Genomic DNA, 5605 nt, shown 5'->3' with positions numbered 1-5605 from the left:
TGGTGAGTTGCGTGTCGTGACTATTTAATACAACAGTGCGATCCTTCACAGCTAGCCATTTATGTGATGTTGCGGCAATTTTGGTTAAGAGGATTTTTTATTTGTACTTTTAGCTAAGAAATGCTTGGGCTCTTTTGCTCGGCAAATTAAAAATTTTGGACGAAAACGCTTATTAGTCGGAGTATGCTTTTCCTGTATTGTGGTTATCATTTCACTAAATTAAAATTTTTAATATTTTAAAATTATTTTTATTATTATTATTTAATTTTAAAGTCATAACTAAGACCAGATATCAAATTGGGACAAGGACTTCTTTATTTGTGGGACAAGAGACCTCTTTATTATTTGTGGGACTAAAAACCTCTTATTTATAGGACAAGGAACCCCCTTATATAATTGTATAGATATTGATCGTAACTGTTTAACATTTAACATTTAACAAATTTAATCTAATGTCAATATCGACTAATATAGAGATATATGTATAAGCGTAAATGTTTAACAACAATTATATGCCACTAAATAATAAATAAATAAAACATTAAAAGTAATAAAAAATAATAATAATAAATAAAATGTTAAAAGTAATATAAATAAATAAAAAGTTAAAAGTAATAAATAAAATGTTAAAAGTAATATAAAGTTCATAAACATTTAAATGTTGACCCAATTTGTTATATTTTGATTTTTTTATTAACTTGTCAATAGTTTTTGTTATGATACCATGGGCCAATACAATGACTTATTAATACAACATGCCCAAAAATCATAACTTCTTTCACAATCAAAATATTTTATAACAATATGACATGATTCTTAACCACTGAAATTCACCCCCACTTTACCATGGATATTCACCTCGAGTTTATGTGGATATTATTAACATGTAAATAGGCCTTGTTACAATACCATGGACCAATGCCATGACTTATCAACACCACATGCCAAAAACCATAAATTATTTCACGATCAAAATATTTTATAAAGTTTTTAGTTTAACTTAATTTTATAACATTTTTTTTAATTAAATCTAAAAAGAAAAAGGTTATCATTATTTTTTAGATATATCTAAACCCTTTATCCTAACGACTTCTAAAAAGATTCCCATAGAAATTATATCAAGGTTTTAAAAAAATTAAAAATGAGAATATTTTTATATGTAAAGATGTGAAATATATATAATATAAATAATATTACTAAGAACCAGCGTGGATTCATCTTAACTAAGGACCTAAGTGATGAGAACAAACAAATTGATTAAAAATAATAGAGGAAAGATAGTGCATGATTGTTTTAAGTTTTTCATTATTGTATTTTCTTTGACATGGTTGATCCAAAACATAGGTTTAATGTTTTACAACTAATTGAGTTTTTTAAATTTAGATACTTTATTAAACACAATATCATGGAATCATATTTAAGAGGGAGAGAGGCAGGGAGGGAGATAGTGACAAAGCGCCAGGGAAAAGAGAGAGGGAGGGAGGGAAGGAGGGAAATAGTGACAAAGAGGGAGGGAAAAGAGAGAGAGAGTGACGGGGGGAGAGAGAGGAAGGAAGACAAGAGGAGGGGAGAGAGAGAAGGAGAGAGAGAGAGAGAGAGTTGGAGGGGGGCGGAGAGGGATTAAAGAACAAAGACATAGAGAGATAGAGGTGGAGAAAGAGAGGGAGTGACAAGGGAGAGAGGGGGAGAGAGTGAGGGAAGAGTGAGAAGAGGAGAGGAAAGAGATAGGGAGAGAAGGGAAGAGAGAGAGAGAGAGAGAATGAGATAGTGATAGACTTAGAGGGAAGAGAGAGAGAGTTATGGGGGGGAGGGGGAAGACAGAGGGAGGTGGGAGAGAATGATAGGGAGAGGAATGAAGAGAGAGAAGACTCGAGAGAGAGAGAGATGGAGTTGGAGGGGGAGAGAGGGGGGGAAGATTGGAGGGGGAAAGAGAGGGGGGAAGAAGAAAGACACAAAGGGAGAAAGGGAGAGAGAGAAAGTGAGTGATAAGGGAGAGATGGAGAGAGAGTGAGGGAGAGAGGAGAGCAGGAGAGGACAATGAGAGGGGAAGAAGGGCAAGAGAGAGAGAGAGAAGGAGAGGAAGCAAGAGGGAGAGAGACATAGATACGAAGAGAGAGTGTGTATGTTTGGGGGGTGAGATAAAGAGAGGGAATAAGAAAGAGACACATAGATACAAATATAGATATTATATAGTATTATATAATCGGTCTAGATTCATCTTAACCCTGGATCTAAGCATCGAGAGCGAGCAAATATATCGAGGTGCAAACATCTCCTCATGTTTTGCACTCAAAAAAGAGGGTTGCACCTCGAGAGAGTTGATCCCTCTTGGTGCTTGATATCAGGGGTTAAGATGGATCTAGGATGGTTTAGAGATGTAATGTAATGTAATGTTAAGTAATATTTAACATTTTAACTAAGTCAAATTACATAAAAATAAAATAAAATCAAAAGAAATTAAATTAAATAAAAAATTAGTATAACTTAAGTTTACCTCTATCAAAATAAAAAAATAATAATAATAAAGACCTATGGTATTGACCATGTTATTCATGTGGAATATAGCCTATTAAAGGGTGAAATTTAACCACCCTAAATCCATCTTAACTCTAGATCTACCAAGCACCGAGAGCGATCACATCTCTTGAGATGCAAACCTCTTTTAGAGTGAAAAGAGATTTGATCCCTCTAAAGGCTTGGTAGATAATCAAGATGGATCTAAGTTGATATATATATATATATTAAATGATTGTAAATGTTGATAGGCATCAAAATATTTATGTGCCATTTGTAAAACTGAAGATTTGTAATTTCAATGGAGGAGAAATGGAAAAGTTGTTTGGGAACCTTTGATTTCATTGTGGATTGTGTGTACGATTCAAAATATTCTCACATTATTAAATCTAGACCATCGACAATTTTTTTATTTTTTAAAGAATGGAAATTCTAGAAGCTCCATCCACAATTTTTTATTTTCTAAAAGAATGAAATTTTAAAAACTCCATCCACAATTTTTTTATTTTTTTAATAATGGAAATTCCAAAGACCTATTCCAAAATAGGCAACGCCTATCCAACTTAAAATCATATAAAAAATTATTTTCATATTCTATTAGTATTTCCAAATTTATTAGGATTTTATTAATTATATTTGATTTGAAGTTATGGTTGTAATTTATGCGTTTCCGTAACAACTAGTAGATCTACCTTAACTCTAGATCTATTAAGAGCCTAGAGGGATAAAATCTCTTTTCACTCTAAAAGAGTTTTGCATCTCAAGAGATTTGATCACTCTCGAGCTTGGTAGATCCGGAGTTAAGATGGATCTAGGTTGGTTTAATTTCCCCCCTTTCAACATACTATATTCCACATGAATACCATGTGTCAATACCATGGATCATTTTTATTATTATTATTATTTTGTTTTCATAAGGTTATTTTTGTTTTTGTTTTTAATTTTATTTTGAATCAGTTAAAAGATTTACATTACATTAATCTTTTTATTTTATTTTTTTTATGTAATCTGACTTAGTCAAAATGTTAAAAATTACATTAACATCTCTACCATACTGGGCTGGAGAGAAATTAATTATTATAATGGTATTCCTTTATTAGGATTTAATTATATATTAATATATCTTTTGGTCAAATCTTTCAAGGGTTTTGTTTTGTAAAGTTGTCATGGTTTGAAACTTGTGGTAGCTAGAAGGACACACTAAAAAAATCCAACCATTTTAAGAATTGGTGTGGTCCAAGGTGTGATCTCATTTATGCCTTAATTTGACAACTTAGATGCCCTTTGATCATGGTTTCTAGATAAAAAAAATTAGTCTTACAAATCACATACATGTTAACAAAATAATAATTGCCTTTTTTTCAACAACAAAAAAAAATTGATAATATTTTTCAATAAACATTTTACATTGAATATTAGTTTTTGATGAGATGATTGAAGAAAATCAGAGTCATGTAAATAAAAATGAAATGTCTAAAAATGGAAGGTATTATGGATGGGGCCAAATTATATATGGAAATGTGATTAGAATATCCTAATTCTTTTTGCTAGTTTCCCAATGTGCAAGAGATGTTGTAATGTCTTGTCTTGTAAACATTTTGATTCAGTCAAAATACATAAAAATAAAAATAAAAAAGAATAAAAAGATTAATGTAATGTAATGTAAACATTTTAACTCCATCAAAATAAAGTAAAAATGGCCCTATATTAAAATAAAAATTCCATATTATTATTTTGTTTTATTATTTGACTTGGTCAAGTTACTAATGGTTTTTGAGCTCTAGGTTTATGAGAACACATGGTATTCATGTGGAATATAGTCTATTTAAAGGGGGAAATTAAACCAACCTAAATCCATCTTAACTTCAGATCTACCAAGTGCCAAGAGGGATCAAATCTCTTTTCAATATAAAAGAGATTTGCATCTCAAGAGATTTGATCCCTCTAGGTGCTTGGTACATCCGACATTAAGATGGATATAGGCTGGTTATTTATAGTCCTTCTTCATGATCCATTAGAATTAATTAATGTTGTGAATGGAATCCATCCAAATTAATTTTTTTCTTTACATAAGGAGACTTTGGATCTAGCAAAAGAATCTTTTTCAACGTCATTAGACTCTAATTTGACGTGTTGCACCACCTTGATTTGGTTTTATATGGGAATTCAACATTAATTGCACCAAAGGTTGGTGAAATTTCACTTCTTACATATCCACACAACTATTGAAAGATCAATAGCATGGATAGTGCAAAACCATCACTATGAATTTGCACATATGCTTAAAAACATATTTTTCTAATTTATTCCAATTGCTTTTAGGGTAATGTTTAATAGCCATAGGTAGCCTTTTCTATATTCTAATCATGATAATTCCATTAATCGCCAATACAGTTTTATGAGCAAATCTTAGGTGATAATAGTTGCACTACAATGTGAGAGGTAAAGAGTAGATGTATAGTTGAAATATATCATCGTGATCTATATTTAATATTATTAAATAAATACTTGAGAGAGAGGATGAATAAGAACCCACTTGCAAATCAAGCATCTTTGGAAATGTATTTGCTTTATATAAATGAGGTGGACATGTTCCATTCCCATGAAACTATCAAAAGATAAATACAATAAGTGACAAGATAATGGAGTTTCTTGTCTAAGTAGAGGAAATGTGTAGATGGGAAATATAGTTGGTAGATATATGGAGTAGAAATATGCATTTTCCCTAAGGGTCATCAATAATAGTAAATAATTTCTTTGAGGAGAACATATTCTGGAAACTAAATTGAACATGATGAGTCTTCAAACTTGATGGTGCTGGATATCTTATTAATCCTAGGGATCTTCGAAAAAAATTGGAAACTGCAATTGTCGCAAGGTTAGATCCATCTTGTTGTGAATATGTGTTCTTGTTGAACAGTAAGGGGGGCAATGAAAGAAAGGAACAATGATGACTCTCCTAGTTCCTTTGGGGTTTATCATGCTAATTAGTAATGAAATTTGAGATGCCACCACATTCTTAGAAATAATGAGTTGAAGTCGACAAGAATGAAGACACAACCAGCAAGGGTAAAGGGACCTTGGAAATCAA

The sequence above is a fragment of the Pinus tabuliformis genome, chromosome 2_2, assembly GCF_031772625.1.
Source record: "Pinus tabuliformis cultivar Carrire ecotype Pingquan chromosome 2_2, CPIR1, whole genome shotgun sequence".
NCBI lineage: Eukaryota > Viridiplantae > Streptophyta > Pinopsida > Pinales > Pinaceae > Pinus > Pinus tabuliformis.
This window is presented reverse-complemented; position numbering follows the sequence as displayed.